Source organism: Coregonus clupeaformis, chromosome 21, assembly GCF_020615455.1.
Source record: "Coregonus clupeaformis isolate EN_2021a chromosome 21, ASM2061545v1, whole genome shotgun sequence".
NCBI lineage: Eukaryota > Metazoa > Chordata > Actinopteri > Salmoniformes > Salmonidae > Coregonus > Coregonus clupeaformis.
In genome coordinates, this window is record NC_059212.1 from 25,091,514 (window position 1) to 25,108,618 (window position 17,105).

At 44.8% G+C, this 17,105-nt stretch overlaps 3 non-coding genes across 3 annotated transcripts; 2 read left to right on the forward strand and 1 right to left on the reverse strand.

Annotated features, from left to right (window-relative positions):
• The first annotated feature begins 11,609 nt into the window (after positions 1-11,609).
• Positions 11,610-11,681, forward strand: trnap-agg. The gene has a single exon. It is a non-coding gene; the product is annotated as a tRNA-Pro (tRNA).
• A 394-nt stretch (positions 11,682-12,075) lies between these two features.
• On the reverse strand, positions 12,076-12,147 carry trnaw-cca. Its single transcript has one exon. It is a non-coding gene; the product is annotated as a tRNA-Trp (tRNA).
• A 4,670-nt stretch (positions 12,148-16,817) lies between these two features.
• Positions 16,818-16,891, forward strand: trnai-aau. The gene has a single exon. It is a non-coding gene; the product is annotated as a tRNA-Ile (tRNA).
• Positions 16,892-17,105: the final 214 nt, after the last annotated feature.

Below are 17,105 nucleotides of genomic sequence, written 5' to 3' on the forward strand. Positions count from 1 at the left end.
TGAAATTAACATCCCATCATGGTTAGGGTCATCATGTATAAAAATGCTGGGCAGGCCATTATTTTGGCTACAATGGCTATGCCCCCATTAATGGCCCCATCCACAGGGCACAAGTAGTCACTGAATTGTTTGATGAGCATGAAAATTATGTAAACCATATGCCATGGCCATCTCAGTCACCAGATCTCAACCCAACTGAACACTTATGGGAGATTGTAGAGCAGCGCCTGAGACAGCATTTTCCACCACCATCAACAAAACACCAAATAATAGAATTTCTCGTGGAAGAATGACTTCACATCCCTTCAATAGAATGTCAGACACTTGTTGAATCTATGCCCCTACGAAAAAAAAGATTGCAGTCAGAGTGCAGGAATACTGCAGTACAGTTAGAGTTGCTGCAAATACTGTGTCCAAAATAACACAAGTTGTTTTACTGCAGTTATTTTGCAGTGTAACTGCAGTTACAGTGCAGTGAAACTGCAGTTACAGTGCAGTGAAACTGCAGTTCAACTGCAGTACACTGCAGTTATTATGCAATCACTGCATCCAAAATACCACAGTCAACAGCAGTTACTGCACTTTTACTGCAGTTTCAAAACTGTGATCTTTGTAGGTGCCTTGAAGCTGTTCTGGCCCAACGCCCTGTTAAGACACTTAATGTTGTTGTTTCCTTTATTTTGGCAGTTAGCTGTACATAACGTTATCAACTACATTATGCATTACATTTACAGATGAAATACCTGTTTTGGTTTAACTTTACCCTATCTTGATCTTGTGAACCAAAACTTAAATGAAAAGTAAAATATTTATGATTGGTGATGGGCTACAATGCGAAAATGACAAAAATAGTATCGTTTTTCTTATGTTATGTAACATTTTAGACCTAGCTATCAAAGATAGTGGTGCCACAGAGACATCTAGTGGTCAATATAAGAAACGAAAGTGAGTTGAGACATAACTGCATGCGTAATTTGCATGCGCTGACGACACTTGAGATCAACTTTATTTTTTATACACCTCAATGAGACCGATACGAGGCCAGCGGTTATTATCGGACGGTAAGGAATCCAATAATTCAACACAAATATTAAGTTAATGTTGACAACATAGCTATATAACAACACATATACACTGCCAGTCAAAAGTTTGGACACACCTACTCATTCAAGGGTTTTTCTTTATTTTTTACTATTCTTTACATTGTAGAATAATAGTGAAGACATCAAAACTATGAAATAACACATATGGAATCATGTTGTAACCAAAAACGTGTTAAACAAATCAAAATATATTTTATATTTCAGATTCTTCAAATAGCCACCTGTTGCCTTGATTACAGATTTGCACACTCTTGGCATTCTCCCAACCAGCTTCATGAAGTAGTCACCTGAAATGCATTTCAATTAACAGGTGTGCCTTCTTAAAAGTTAATTTGTGGAATTTATTTCCTTCTTAATGGGTTTGAGCCAATCAGTTGTGTTGTGACAAGATAGGGGGGTATACAGAAGATAGCTCTATTTGGTAAAAGACCAAGTCCATATTATGGCAAGAACAGCTCAAATAAGCAAAGAGAAACGACAGTCCATCATTACTTTAAGACATGAAGGTCAGTCATCTAACATTTCAAACTTTTATTTACTTTCTCTCGATGAAACTGGCTCTCATGAGGACCGCCACAGGAAAGGAAGACCCAGAGTTACCTCAGCTGCAGAGGATAAGTTCATTAGAGTTACCAGGCTCAGAAATTGCAGCCCAAATAAATGCTTCACAGAGTTCAAGTAACAGACACATCTCAACATCAACTGTTCAGAGGGGACTGTGTGAATCAGGCCGTCATGGTCGATTTCCTGCAAAGAAACCACTACTAAAGGACACCAATAAAAAGAAGAGACCTGCTTGGGTCTGGAGTCCAAATTGTAGATTTTTGGTTCAAACCGCTGTGTCTTTGTGAGACGCGGTGTGGGTGAACAAATGATCTTCTCATGTGTAGTTCCCAGCGTAAAGCATTGAGGAGGAGGAGGAGGAGGTGTTATGGTGTGGGGATGCTGTGCTGGTGACGCTGTCTGTCATTTATTTAGAATTCAAGGCACACTTAACCAGCATGGCTACCACAGCATTCTGCAGCGATACGCCATCCCATCTGGTTTGGGCTTAGTCCCACTATAATTTGTTTTTCAACAGGACAATGACCCAACACACCTCCAGGCTGTGTAAGGGCTATTTTACGAAGAAGGAGAGTGATGGAGTGCTGCATCAGATGACCTGGCCTCCACAATCCCCCGACCTCAACCCAATTGAGATGGTTTGGGATCAGTCGGACGGCAAAGTGAAGGAAAGGCAGCCAACAAGTGCTCAGCATATGTGGGAACTCCTTTAAGACCGTTGGAAAAGCATTCCAGGTGAAGCTGGTTGAGAGAATGCCAAGAGTGTGCAAAGCTGTCATCAAGGCAAAGGGTGGCTATTTGAAGAATCTCAAATCTCAAATATATTTTGATTTGTTTAACACTTTTTGGGTTACTACATGATACCATATGTGTTATTTCATAGTTTTGATGTCTTCGCTATTATTCTACAACGTAAAAAATAGTAAAAATAAAGAAAAACCCTTGAATGAGTAGGTTTGTCCAAACTTTTGACTGGTACTGTACATATCACAGTACCTCATGTACTTCAACGATAGAACAGTTTTGCACGTTTCATGGATAGGAAGCTTAGCTAGCAAGCAAGCTAACTAGATAGTTAGCTAGCAAGCTAACTCTGCTAGCTAACGTTGCTAACTGCATGTGTGAAAACAACAAAGGATCCGATGGGCTGGCTTTAACCAAAGCATAGCTAGCAACCTAGTTAGCTAACGTTACATATATCTTTAGTGTAATACCAAAGAGTATACTATGTGGCAATGCTAAAAACATAGCCTAATTTACTTGGTGAAAAGTTATGGTGCCTCTGTCTGATGCCTGGGGATGTCCACTGCCATGTGCTGGCTTTCTACACGGTCTCCAGCCTAAGGCTAGCGATTCCAGACCATGGCATATTATGAGAGCCCTGCTCAAAAACAGTGTTTTAACGTGACATTGCAATTGGGAACATTTAATTTTTGCATTTACAAACTAATTAATGTATAATCATGTTTGCTGCCAGCAGCTATTCCTGGTTCTATTTAGTGGGCTCCAGTACCTCACTAGTACTACCTGCCTGGATAGGGCTGATTATGTTATTTTTCGCTGGTCAACATAACATTGATCACCAAGAAAACAGTTACCTTCTCTATTCCATGGGTGTGACAATGAATAGATTATCAGTAGATAGCTATGTTAGCATGTAAAGGCAAGGTTCATAATTTGTTCAAGTCCAAGAGCAATGCAGAAACAGTCAGGGCCCTAGTCTACATTATAGGATACATGCTTAATCAATGTAGCCTTTCATGTAAATTGAAGAGGAAAGTTTTAAGGGGGAGATGGAGACAGCTGTGATATAGGATATGAAGATGAAATTGACAACGATTAGAAAATAGAAACACATGCAAGCAACCTGTATATAGCCTAATGATCAGCATTGATACATTTTAGTGAAGCAATGGGTGGTTATGTTGACAATACGTTTGTATTTGAGTGCTTTATCTAAATCTGCAACCACTTATTGATAAGGGTAAACTCTGGCGGATATTGTTTTCTCCCAGTCTTTTAGGGTTGCCTATATTTTTGTTTATTTTTGTTAGGTTGTCGCCTAGATTCAGTTTAGCAGGCATATAATATATAGCCTAATATATAGGCTATATGAATGATGCATTCATATATTAATTAACTTCTAACTTACACATTTCTCTGTCTTCTTCACTGTTCCATTCTTGCGCAATTCAAGTAGCTTATATATAGACAATGAACAGCAATATAGTTAAAACTTACTTTGAGCAATTTTTTAAAAACTAATAGACCTAGGCCTATTCGAGGAGAGAAGCGTTGCTCGATCCTCTTGCATGCTGAATGCCTAAAATAGGTTACAGAGTTCGTAATGAACTGGTGGGAAAGTTTGAATGGCGATGTCACGCCCTGGCTCTGGGGACACTGTTATGTTGAGCCAGGGTGTGTAGATCTATGTATTATATTTCTGTGTTGGCCAGAGTGGTTCCCAATCAGAGGCAACGAGTGTCAGCTGTGGCTGGTTGTCTCTGATTGGGAGCCATACTTATAGAGGCTGTTTTCCCACATTAGTTGTGGGATCTTGTTTCTAGTTGGTTTGTGTTAGACTGTGAACTGTCACGTTATCGTTTGTTTATTTTGTCGTATAATAGCTAAATAAAGAGTATGTTTGCCTACAACGCTGCGCCTTGGTCCTCATCTGTTCCCGACGATCGTGACAGAAGATCCCACCAAGACAGGACCAAGCAGCGTGAAGAGGAGAGAGGATGGACCTGGGATCAGTGGAGTAGGAGTCTCGACTGGGCCCAGCCAAGTGAAGAGCAGAGAGGCTGGTCTATGGAGCAATGGATTAAGAGTCTCGACTGGGCCAAGCCAAGGGAAGAGCAGAGTGGTTGGACTTTGGAGCAGTGGGGTGAGAGTCTGGCGAGAACTAGGGAGGCCTGGTCCACGGGGAGGAGAGACACCCAGAATTTTTTTAGGGAAGGGCTCACGACGTGGACGTCGGGGCAGCAGGAGGCCGCGATAGAGCGGTCCAGCGGGTTGACAGAGGAGGCCGCCAGGTTACGGGGGCCACTGGTGTTGAAGGGGAAGGAAAGTGTGGAGGCACGGCGAGAGGTACTGGGGTGTGTTACCAGTCCGGTCCGGCCCGTTCCTGATCCTCGCATCGAGCCTGTGGTGCGTGTCGTCAGCCCGGCCCGGCCTGTTCCTGCTCCCCGCACCGAGCCTATGGTGCGCGTCGCCAGCCCGGCCCGGCCTGTTCCTGCTCCCCGCACCAAGCCTATGGTGCACGTCGCCAGCCCGGCCCGTCCTGTTCCTGCTCCCCGCACCAGGCCAATGGTGCGCGTTGCCAGCCCGGCCCGTTCTGTTCCTGCTCTCCGCACCAGGTCAATGGTGCGCGTCGCCAGTCCGGTCCGGCCCTTTCCTGCTCCCCGCACCAAGCCAATGGTGTGCGTCGCCAGCCCGGTCCGGCCCTTTCCTGCTCCCCGCACCAAGCCAATGGTGCGCGTCGCCAGCCCGGTCCGGCCCGCTCCTGCTACCCGCACCAAGCCAATGGGGCGCGTCGCCAGCCCGGTCCGGCCCGCTCCTGCTCCCCACACCAAGCCAGTGGTGTGCGGCGTCAGTCCGGCACGGCCCGTGCCTGTTCCCCACACCAAGCCAGTGGTGTGCGTCGTCAGTCCGGCACGTCCCGTGCCTGTTCCACCAGTGCCTGGTCCGGCACCGATCAGATGCTTCACGCCGGAGCTAGAGCAATCCGCTCCACCAGTGTGCAGTCCAGCTCCGGCCAGCGGGGTCAGACCGGACCAGGGGTACTTTGGGGGGTTGGAGAGGGAGCGGGGATCCGGCCCGGAGCCGGATCCGCCACCTAGGCGGAGTGCCCACCCAGTCCCTCCCCTGTGGTATTTGGGTGACGCGGTCGGAGTCCGCGCCTTTAGGGGGGGGTACTGTCACGCCCTGGCTCTGGGGACACTGTTATGTTGAGCCAGGGTGTGTAGATCTATGTATTATATTTCTGTGTTGGCCAGAGTGGTTCCCAATCAGAGGCAACGAGTGTCAGCTGTGGCTGGTTGTCTCTGATTGGGAGCCATACTTATAGAGGCTGTTTTCCCACATTAGTTGTGGGATCTTGTTTCTAGTTGGTTTGTGTTAGACCGTGAACTGTCACGTTATCGTTTGTTTATTTTGTCGTATAATAGCTAAATAAAGAGTATGTTTGCCTACAACGCTGCGCCTTGGTCCTCATCTGTTCCCGACGATCGTGACAGGCGAGAGCAATGTATAGGTGTGATGTGATGACATTGGCTAAATTAATAGGCCTACATTGCTGCACTGATGCATTGCAAACTTAAAAAACAGGCAGAGGGAAATGTATTGGTTAAGAGCGTTGTGCCAGTAACCGAAAGGTCGCTGGTTCTAATCCCCAAGCTGACTAGGTGAAAAATCTGTCGATGTGCCCTTGAGCAAGGCACTTAACCCTAATTGCTCCTGTAAGTCGCTCTGGATAAGAGCGTCTGTAAAATGTAATGTAAATGTATTAATTCATTTATTCATACAAGGAACCCACAGATCTGTCAGTGGCAGTGCGCTGCCTGTCAGTGCAGGTCCGGCCCGCTCATTAGGCAGGTGTCACGCCCTGACATTGAGATCTCTAGTTGGGTTGGTCAGGGTGTGAAATCTAATTTATATAGTTCTATGTTGGCCAGGTGTGGTTCCCAATCAGAGGCAGCTGTCGGTCGTTGTCTCTGATTGGGGATCATACTTAGGCAGCCATGTTGCCTACCTTAGTTGTGGGATCTTGTTTCTGTTTGGCTTGTTTGATGTTTAGCCTCTTGAACGTCACGTTATGTTGGATTTTGTTATTTTGTCGGTGTTTATTAAAATAAACGACTATGTAAGCATACCACGCTGCACCTTGGTCCGATCCATTTACACAAAGAACGTGACAGCAGGATTAAGCAGCCGCCTATGGCAGCAGATTGACAAGGGCTGTATTTTCTGAGCTAAACTGACCAAGACGCACCTCCAACAACACATAAAACCTCACATAATTCAGCCCAAAAACAATGACAATTTCTCTCAACCAGTGGCATATGGGCATTTTAGGTGAGCGCTGACGCCGCCCTGTGATAAAAAGTGGCCAATTTGTCAAAGACAGGGACGTCAAATATTGATCTTGTCCATTCCCAGCGTGCCTCTCCAGGGTGCTGTTGGAGAGACGCATGAACTGCGGCTCTCCACCAACATTCCGTCAAAAATAGAATCTAACATAAGTCATGTAGCAGATATAGCCTATGGTAGAAATAGTACAGTTGAAGTCGGAAGTTTACATCCACTTAGGTTGGAGTCATTAAAACTTGTTTTTCAACCACTCCACAAATTTCTTGTTAACAAACTATAGTTTTGGCAAGTCGGTTAGGACATATGACACAAGTAATTTTTCCAACAATTGTTTACAGACAGATTATTTCACTGTATCACAATTCCAATGGGTCAGAAGTTTACATACACTAAGTTGACGGTGCCTTTAAACAGCTTGGAAAATTCCAGAAAATGATGTCATGGCTTTAGAAGCTTCTGAAAAGCTAATTGACATAATTTGAGTAAATTGGAGGTGTACCTGTGGATGCATTTCAAGGCCTACCTTCAAACTCAGTGCCTCTTTGCTTGACATCATGGGAAAATAAAAAGAAATCAGCCAAGACCTCAGAAAACAATGTGTAGACCTCCACAAGTCTGGTTCATCCTTGGGAGCAATTTCCAAACGCCTAAAGGTACCATGTTCATCTATACAAACAATAGTATGCAAGTATAAACATCATGGGACCACGCAGACGTCAGGAAGGAGATGCGTTCTGTCTCCTGGAGATGAACGTACTTTGGTGCGAAAAGTGCAAATCAATCCCAGAACAACCGCAAAGGACCTTGTGAAGATGCTGGAGGAAACAGGTACAAAAGTGTCTATATCCACAGTAAAACGAGTCCTATATCAACATAACCTGAAAGGCCACTCAGCAAGGAAGAAGTCACTGCTCCAAAACAGCCATTAAAAAAGCCAAGCTACGTTTTGCAACTGCACATGGGGACAAAGATCACACTTTTTGGAGAAATATCCTCTGGTCTGATGAAACAAAAATAGAACTGTTTGGCCATAATGACCATCGTTATGTTTGGAGGAAAAATGGGGTTGCTTGCAAGCCGAAGAACACCATCCCAACCGTGGAGCACGGGGGTGGCAGCATCATGCTGTGGGGGTGCTTTGCTGCAGGAGGGACTGGTGCACTTCACAAAATAGATGGCATCATGAGGAAGGAAAATTATGTGGATATATTGAAGCAACATCTCAAGACATCAGTCAGGAAGTTAAAGCTTGGTCGCAAATGGGTCTTCCAAATGGACAATGACCCCAAGCATACTTCCAAAGTTGTGGCAAAATGGCTTAAGGACAACAAAGTCAAGGTACTGGAGTGGCCATCACAAGCCCTGACCTCAATCCTATAGAAAATGTGTGGGCAGAACTGAAAAAACGTGTGCGAGCAAGGAGGCCTACAAACCTGACTCAGTTACACCAGCTCTGTCAGGAGGAATGGGCCAAAATTCACCCAACTTATTGTGGGAAGCTTGTGGAAGGCTACCCGAAACGTTTGACCCAAGTTAAACAATTTAAAGGCAATGCTACCAAATACTAATTGAGTGTATGTAAACGTCTGACCCACTGAGAATGTGATGAATGAAATAAAAGCTGAAATAAATCATTCTCTCTACTATTATTCTGACATTTCACATTCTTAAAATAAAGTGGTGATCCTAACTGACCTAAGACAAGGAATTTTTACTAGGATTAAATGTCAGGAATTGTGAAAAACTGAGTTTAAATGTATTTGGCTAAGGTGTATGTAAACTTCCGACTTCAACTGTATGTGGCCTTTTGTGTAGCCTACAGGTTGGAGATAAAATCTATGACAATGTAATGAGATGGAAACGTTTTACATCATGCAGGTTTCTCTGATCAAATAGCCTAACCTAAAAGGCACCCAATCAAATATAAAATGCGCTGACATGTTAATAACTAACAACATATCCAAAAAACAGGACAGGTCAAATTAAAATGGACAATATGGAATGGACAATCAGCCTACTCACAACTGCTGTCCAGGAGTTTTATCCCGTGGGCTAAATGATCACGATCAGTGGTATCAATTTTGTGTCCATAATTTTTTTTATGAGCTGATCATAGAGAAAAAGAAAATACTTCGTCATTTCCCGCTGTGTAGACACATTGCAAATATGCTCAGGATAACTCCTCCTGATGAAGTTGGGTAGCTGATATTTAGAGCTTACAGTGAGGGGAAAAAGTATTTGATCCCCTGCTGATTTTGTACATTTGCCCACTGACAAAAACATGATCAGTCTATAATTTTAAAGGTAGGTTTATTTGAACAGTGAGAGACAGCATAACAACAAAAAAATCCAGAAAAACGCATGTCAAAAATGTTATAAATTGATTTGCATTTTAAATTTGGCAAATAATTATTTGACCCCTCTGCAAAACATGACTTAGTACTTGGTGGCAAAACCCTTGTTGGCAATCACAGAGGTCAGACATTTCTTGTAATTGGCCACCAGGTTTGCACACATCTCAGGAGGGATTTTGTTCCACTCCTCTTTGCAGATCTTCTCCAAGTCATTAAGGTTTCGAGGCTGACATTTGGCAACTCAAACCTTCAGCTCCTTCCACAGATTTTCTATGGGACTGGCTAGGCCACTCCAGGACCTTAATGTGCTTCTTCTTGAGCCACTCCTTTGTTGCCTTGGCCGTGTGTTTTGGGTCATTGTCATGCTGGAATACCCATCCACGACCCATTTTCAATGCCTTGGCTGAGGGAAGGAGGTTCTCACCCAAGATTTGACGGTACATGGCCCCGTCCATCGTCCCTTTGATGCGGTGAAGTTGTCATGTCCCCTTAGCAGAAAAACACCCCCAAAGCATAATGTTTCCACCTCCATGTTTGACGGTGAGGATGGTGTTCTTGGGGTCATAGGCACCATTCCTCCTCCTCCAAATACGGCGAGTTGAGTTGATGCCAAAGAGCTCCATTTTGGTCTCATCTGACCACAACACTTTCACCCAGTTCTCCTCTGAATCATTCAGACGTTCATTGGCAAACTTCAGACGGCCCTGTATATGTGCTTTCTTGAGCAGGGGGACCTTGCGGGCGCTGCAGGATTTCAGTCCTTCACGGCATAGTGTGTTACCAATTATTTTATTGGTGACTATGGTCCCAGCTGCCTTGAGATCATTGACAAGATCCCCCCGTGTAGTTCTCGGCTGATTCCTCACCGTTCTCATGATCATTGCAACTCCACAAGGTGAGATCTTGCATGGAGCCCCAGGCCGAGGGAGATGACAGTTATTTTGTGTTCCTTCCATTTGCGAATAATCGCACCAACTGTTGTCACCTTCTCACCAAGCTGCTTGGTGATGGACTTTCTGATTGAGAGGGGGTCAAATACTTATTTCCCTCATTAAAATGCAAATCATTTCATAACATTTTTTACATGCGTTTTTCTGGATTTTGTTGTTGTTATTCTGTCTCTCACTGTTCAAATAAACCTACCATTAAAATTATAGACTGATCATGTCTTTGTCAGTGGGCAAACGTACAAAATCAACAGGGGATCAATTACTTTTTTCCCTCACTGTAAATAGCCAAATGTATTAGTCACAGGAATTGGGACTAATAAAGCCAATGCAACAGCCTGTTTTACAAAGGCTACACCCCGGACCAGCCTTGATTTCCATGGACGTTCGATTTTGGACCGGTCTGGACCAGCCTTGATTTGGCCCAAACATAAACCTATAAATGACGTCTTTTCAGCTTTCATTCAGAACCGAAAATGAACCTGATTTCAACGTCTGGAAAATACGTATTTCCAACGTCTAGAAAATACGTATTTTCACCTTTCATTCAGAACCTAAATTGAACCTAACCAACGTCTGGAATAATACTTATTCTAGACGTCTTTTCAACGTCATTTTGCTTACTGGGACTATTCTTGTTGGGGCAGCAATTATTTTGTCTCAGAACAGCCAGGACCGGACCTGTGTCTCAGATAACAATTTATATCGGTCAACATCTTATTCTTGCATGCGAAAAGATGCAAAAATGGAGCCTGCTCCGAATAAATAATTGACGGATTACGGCAGTTGGTGTGAACGGCGTCATAAACAACATGTTATGGTTAGAATTGTTTTCGTCCGAAAATGACGGACTTGGTGAGAAAGGGCCTTTAAGGCTATGTTCATCATTAGAACCTTCGTAGGAGTATCGTTAAATCTCCTAACTGTTCCCAAAACCATCTTTGCTCCTAAATATGCACTTGAAAAGGCTCATTATTTAACAACTGCCTCAAACCACTCGTAGAACAGCTAAGTGCGTCTTTAGATGCTTTTCTGCCGTATCGGGTCACTTTATACACACAATATCTCAGCTAAGCACAAAATTCTATGACCGCCAATAATTTGAGAACGAATGTGACTACAAATAAAAAGTACCTATGTCTTTGTAATTGGTACTAACAAGCGAAGGATATAAGATGCTTCAAATAAAAACCGAGATGACAGTAGGAAAAGATAAATACAGCAGGCTACATATATTGAAATGATACTGAAATTAATTTCTTGTTAATTCAATTGAGTTTTATTTAGCCCAGCTATTTGTATGCTACTGTCTGTTATTTTTGCCTCAATATATTTAATGATGTGTAGCCTACATGTGTGCAATTATGTGTCAAGTCTTGATTTAGTGCATAATTATAAGGTAAGCATTAGAATAAATCACCTCAATAGTTGTATTGTAGGCCTAAATTTAATCTCTATCGGAAAACGGGCCGAGGTAATCAGAAGAACGCTAGTCAGTGCGCCATGCGGTAGCACGGGGAAACTCACATAATTCCTGTAGTTTGTAGCTTGGCTCGTTGGTCTAGGGGTATGATTCTCGCTTAGGGTGCGAGAGGTCCCGGGTTCAAATCCCGGACGAGCCCTCTTTTTTAAAAAGTGTACACTCTTTCAGTTATCATTTTAGCCTAAACATGTAACAATATTTCAGATAGAATACGGCAGAAATTAGTCGATGTTCATATTGTTTTAGATCCTTTGTAAACAGATTACACACCAATTACACACAGGTGCAAGCAGAAACAAACATGAGGTTGTTAAATGTTCAAATATTGTCCTGGCAATGGCATGTTGTTTGCTTACGTTTGTCTGGGGCTTACATTTTGAATAAGTTAGATATGATGTTAAACCAGTAAGCCTAATTTTAGTTCACAACATACTCACTGATTCTAGTTTTTCTGCAACGCTTGGAGCCATGTGGCAACTGTTTTTGATTTAATGTCTAATTTTAGTTTTTCAATTATCACAGAGTAAAAGGTTTGACCCCGACGTGATTTGAACACGCAACCTTCTGATCTGGAGTCAGACGCGCTACCGTTGCGCCACGAAGTCTGAAATTACAGGATGGCCTTTCAGGTATTTGACTACGTCCAATGTGCATGTCTAGCGTGTCACAGTTTGGTGTCGCTAAACAGAGAGTGGTGGCAGACTACAAACGAGAAGGGAATATTGACTGTTTGCTCCAGCAATATTATGTTATAATTTGCTTGGAGCAACTGCAATGTCCCACTCATTACAGATTGTAGTGCTGAGTGATTAGTGCTTTTTGAGGTCGGTTCGGTTTCGGTTCAATTATAAAAAGATAATCACGGTTTTTGATTTCGGTTTCCTTCATTGTTTAAAATACTAAATGCCAGGCCATCTAACATTATGTGCTCCCAATACTGTACTGTCTTCAGTCAACCTATTTAGCTAGCATGCCTAAGTATGCTGCAGAGCTGTCTGACGAAATCATTTGACTAGTTATACAAAGTAGATAAGGTATACTTTCACAAACTGTCTCTGTCCCTCTTGTCATTGTGTTGTGTACATTACTCTCTCATGTGGTCTATGCATTCTCTGTGTATCTAACCTAACGTAGCAGGCGTAAAAGTGTATCCATCCATAGACCTGTATACAATGACGAGATTCTCATATCTATGCCCTAAAGTGGGAAGGTTTCGGACCAAAATAAGCCCATAGAAAACGCATTTGGCTTATTTTGGACAGATTTTGGCTCTCGCTTTGCCTCTTCCTCTCTGATCCGTCTCTGAACAGTGAATTCGGAAAGTATTCAGACCCCTTGACCTTTTCCACATTACATTTACATTTTCGTCATTTAGCAGACGCTCTTATCCAGAGCGACTTACAAATTGGTGCATTCACCTTATGATAGCCAGTGGGACAACCACTTTACCATTTATTTTTTTTGGGGGGTAAGTGGGGTAGAAGGATTACTTTATCCTATCCCAGCTATTCCTTAAAGAGGTGGGGTTTCAAGTGTCTCCGGAAGGTGGTGAGTGACTCCGCTGTCCTGGCGTCATGAGGGAGCTTGTTCCACCATTGGGGTGCCAGAGCAGCGAACAGTTTTGACTGGGCTGAGCGGGAACTGTGCTTCCGCAGAGGTAGGGGAGCCAGCAGGCCAGAGGTGGATGAACGCAATGCCCTCGTTTGGGTGTAGGGACTGATCAGAGCCTGAAGGTACGGAGGTGCCGTTCCCCTTACAGCTCTGTAGGCAAGCACCATGGTCTTGTAGCAGATGCAAGCTTCAACTGGAAGCCAGTGGAGTGTGCGGAGGAGCGGGGTGACGTGAGAGAACTTGGGAAGGTTGAACAACAGATGGGCTGCGGCGTTCTGGATGAGTTGTAGGGGTTTAATGGCACAGGCAGGAAGCCCAGCCAACAGCGAGGTGCAGTAATCCAGACGGGAGATGAGAAGTGCCTGGATTAGGACCTGTGCCGCTTCCTGTGTAAGGCAGGGTCATACTCTGCAAATGTTGTAGAGCATGAACCTACAGGATCGGGTCACTGCCTTGATGTTAGCGGAGAACGACAGGGTGTTGTCCAGGGTCACGCCAAGGCTCTTTGCACTCTGGGAGGAGGACACAACGGAGTTGTCAACCGTGATGGCGAGATCATGGAACGGGCAGTCCTTCCCCGGGAGGTAGAGCAGCTCCGTCTTGCCGAGGTTCAGCTTGAGGTGGTGATCCGTCATCCACACTGATATGTCTGCCAGACATGCAGAGATGCGATTCGCCAGCTGTTTATCAGAAGGGGGAAAGGAGAAGATTAATTGTGTGTCGTCTGCGTAGCAATGATAGGAGAGGCCATGTGAGGATATGACAGAGCCAAGTGACTTGGTGTATAGCGAGAATAGGAGAGGGCCTAGAACTGAGCACTGGGGGACACCAGTGGTGAAAGCACGTGGTGCGGAGACAGATTCTCACCACGCCACCTGGTAGGAGCGACCTGTCAGGTAGGACGCAATCCAAGAGTGAGCCGCGCCAGAGATGCCCAACTCGGAGAGGGTGGAGAGGAGGATCTGATGGTTCACAGTATCAAAGGCAGCAGATAGGTCTAGAAGGACGGTCTAGAAGGACGAGAGCAGAGGAGAAAGCTTTAGCAGTGCGGAGAGCCTCCGTGACACAGAGAAGAGCAGTCTCAGTTAAATGACCAGTCTTGAAACCTGACTGGTTTGGATCAAGAAGGTCATTCTGAGACAGATAGCAAGAGAGTTGGCTAAAGACGGCACGCTCAAGAGTTTTGGAGAGAAAAGAAAGAAGGGATACTGGTCTGTAGTTGTTGACATCGGAGGGATCGAGTGTAGGTTTTTTGAGAAGGGGTGCAACTCTCGCTCTCTTGAAGACGGAAGGGACATAGCCAGCGGTCAAGGATGAGTTGATGAGCGAGGTGAGGTAAGGGAGAAGGTCTCCGGAAATGGTCTGGAGAAGAGAGGAGGGGATAGGGTCAAGCGGGCAGGTTGTTGGGCGGCCGGCCGTCACAAGTCGCAAGATTTCATCTGGAGAGAGAGGGGAGAAAGAAGTCAAAGCATAGGGTAGGGCAGTGTGAGCAGGACCAGTGGTGTCATTTGACTTAACAAACGAGGATCGGATGTCATCAACCTTCTTTTCAAAATGGTTGACGAAGTCATCCACAGAGAGGGAGGAGGGAGGGGGAGGAGGAGGAGGATTCAGCAGGGAGGAGAAGGTGGCAAAGAGCTTCCTAGGGTTAGAGCCAGATGCTTGGAATTTAGAGTGGTAGAAAGTGGCTTTAGCAGCAGAAACAGAGGAAGAAAATGTAGAGAGGAGGGAGTGAAAAGATGCCAGGTCCGCAGGGAGTCTAGTTTTCCTCTATTTCCGCTCGGCTGCCCGGAGCCCTGATCTGTGAGCTCGCAATGAGTCGTCAAGCCACGGAGCAGGAGGGGAGGACCGAGCCGGCCGGGAGGATAGGGGACATAGAGAGTCAAAGGATGCAGAAAGGGAGGAGAGGAGGGTTGAGGAGGCAGAATCAGGAGATTGGAGGGAGAAGGATTGAGCAGAGGGAAGAGATGATAGGATGGAAGAGGAGAGAGTAGCGGGAGAGAGAGAGCGAAGGTTGCGACGGCCCATTACCATCTGAGTAGGGGCAGAGTGAGTAGTGTTGGAGGAGAGCGAGAGAGAAAACGATACAAAGTAGTTGTCAGAGACTTGGAGGGGAGTTGCAGTGAGATTAGTAGAAGAACAGCATCTAGTAAAGAAGAGGTCAAGCGTATTGCCTGCCTTGTGAGTAGGAGGGGACGGTGAGAGGGTGAGGTCAAAAGAGGAGAGGAGTGGAAAGAAGGAGGCAGAGAGAAATGAGTCAAAGGTAGACGTAGGGAGGTTAGTCACCCAGAACTGTGAGGGGTGAGCCATCCTCAGGAAAGGAACTTATCAAGGCGTCAAGCTCATTGATGAACTCTCCAAGGGAACCTGGAGGGCGATAAATGATAAGGATGTTAAGCTTGAATGGGCTAGTGACTGTGACAGCATGGAATTCAAATGAGGAGATAGACAGATGGGTCAGGGGAGAAAGAGAGAATGTCCACTTGGGAGAGATGAAGATTCCTGTGCCACCACCCCGCTGACCAGATGCTCTCAGGGTATACGAGAACACATGGTCAGATGAGGAGAGAGCAGTAGGAGTAGCAGTGTTTTCTGTGGTAATCCATGTTTCCGTCAGCGCCAAGAAGTCGAGGGACTGGAGGGTAGCATAGGCTGAGATTAACTCTGCCTTGTTGGCCACAGAACGGCAGTTCCACAGGCTGCCGGAGACCTGGAACTCCACGTGGGTCGTGTGTGCAGGGACCACCAGGTTAGAGTGGCAGCAGCCACGCGGTGTGAGGCGTTTGTATAGCCTGTACGGAGAGGAGAGAACAGGGATAGACAGACACATAGTTGACAGGCTACAGAAAATGGCTACAATAATGCAAAGGAGATCGGAATGAAATGAACTAAACATCTGGGAAAGCGAGAGAGCGGGGCCTCCCTCACTTACGTTTCACTGAAACACCCAAATATAACTCTCCCAACTTCCACCTCAGAAACTATAATTGTTGTAAACTACAGCGGTTCAATGTTTTCTAGGAATAGACTAACATTTTGTTACATTACAGCCTTATTCTAAAAAGGATTAAATTGTTTTTTCCCCCTCTCATCAATCTACACACTATACCCCATAATGACAAAGCAAAAACAAGTTATAAATGTTTGCAAATGTATTACAAAATAAAAACGGAAATATCACATAAGTATTCAGACCCTTTACTCAGTACTTTGTTTAAGCATCTTTGGCAGCGATTACAGCCTCGAGCCTTTTTGGGTATGACGCTACAAGCTTGGCACACCTGTATTTGGGAGTTTCTCCCACTCTTCTCTGCAGATCCTCTCAAGCTCTGTCAGGTTGGATGGAGAGCGTCGCTGCACAGCTATCTTCAAGTCCAGACGCTGGCTTGGCCACTCACGAAAATTCAGAGACGTGTCCCGAAGCCACTCCTGCGTTGTCTTGGCTGTGTACTTAATTAACTCCTCATAAAAATCGCCCAGCACTATCAGATTGAAGTGTTAGCAATGAGCGAGGTTGCTGAATGTAATCGGCAGCCATGTATGCCGTGCAATGGGCTCACGAGGATCGAATGCCTATTGCGTAAAAATTGAAAAATTAATCATGGCACTTACCTATGTCTGCTGACCAGGCTCAAAGACATAACTGTTTTCTTACGGCACATATGGCCGGTTAGCTCAGTTGGTTAGAGCGTCGTGCTAATAACGCGAAGGTCGCGGGTTCGATACCCGTACTGGCCAGAGCCTTTTCTTTTCATAGATTACGGGTTGAGGCTTTAGTGCATTTGGTACCATATGCCAATGTGTATGTGCCATTAAATGTTAAAAGCAAACATTTTCAAGTTGTCCTTCTAAGTGATATTTGCAATAATTTATTGTTTCAATTAGAATATCTGAAGCCAGTTCCACTGCTTTTTTTTCATTCTTCTCATCTAATCAAGGACTGATTTAGACC